Genomic DNA, 1,217 nt, shown 5'->3' on the forward strand with positions numbered 1-1,217 from the left:
GTCGCGGCCTACGGAAGAGACGTAACTTGGGAAGCGTCAGTCTGATAGGCGGGGCTTAAAGTAACGGATGGAGAGTTTTGCCAATGGTAGGCAGCGACTGAAAAGTCGGGCAGTCCCGCCCCCCGATCGGGGATGACTGGTCACCAGGTGGGGCGTAGGGCGGGTGGTCAGAGTGGGTGATGGAGCCAGTCGAGAAGTCCCGGAGCCCACGGGTTGAGGCTGCCTCCCGAGTGCAGACCTTTCTGCCAGTCTCGAGCGATGGTCTCCAACCCGGATGTCTGGCTTTCCTGGTCGTGTGCCTCCGCCCGGCTAAGGACGCCAGCTATGAAAGGCGGGGCTGGTTAGGATTTCGCTCTAACAGGTACACAGACACCGAGCACCTGCTGGGAAGAAGCCAGGCGCAAAAGGGAACCCCTGCCCTCCACATCGTGGTGCCAGATAAAATACAGGACGCCCAGTTAAATTTGAATTTCATGTAAACAACGATTATTTGTTATGATGTCGCAATTAATTTATGGGACATACTTATATTAAAAGAAATATTACTGGTTATCTGAAATGCAGATATAACTGGGTAGCCTATATTTTGATTCGCTAAATCTGGCAACTCTACCTCCAAAGGCTTTCCAATCTACAAGGAGTCATGGGACAGAAAGTTAATTAATTACTTAATTTGTCCATTCACTCAGTTTCCAATCTGGGCAAGGTGTTCCATGAGGATGTATGAAGGCTAGACATAGTAATTAGACCAGGATCCTCCCCTTCCGCAGTTCATAGTCTTTTGCCTATGATGTGAGGCAAGAAGGGGCACACTATAGCGTCTCTAGGTAGAAAATGACGCCCCAGCTGGTGACCTTGAAAGGTGGAAATGATTTCATATCCAAGGATAGGAGATGGGGAGATTTTTTCAGTGAAAACTGTAGGTAAGGTGGGGAGAAAGCCCAGTCAGGTTGAGCATCAGTAATCAAATAAGAGATTATATGAGAGAGGAGGCACAGAGCTAAAACTTTCAGTTAGAGACATTGAGGATTTTAAATTGCACATAAGAGACCTACACTAAGGCATTTGAGCGTGATTTAGTGCACAAATGTAAAACAGATTTATTGGGGGGGGCGGGGAAGCCTTACTGTTTCTTCAGTTCCCAGTCTCCATTTTCTTCTTGGAGTTTCCTGAGGGTGAAAAAATGAGAGTGAGTTAAAAGCAGTGACCCCAGGAGT

This window comes from Papio anubis, chromosome X, assembly GCF_008728515.1.
Source record: "Papio anubis isolate 15944 chromosome X, Panubis1.0, whole genome shotgun sequence".
Classification (NCBI taxonomy): domain Eukaryota; kingdom Metazoa; phylum Chordata; class Mammalia; order Primates; family Cercopithecidae; genus Papio; species Papio anubis.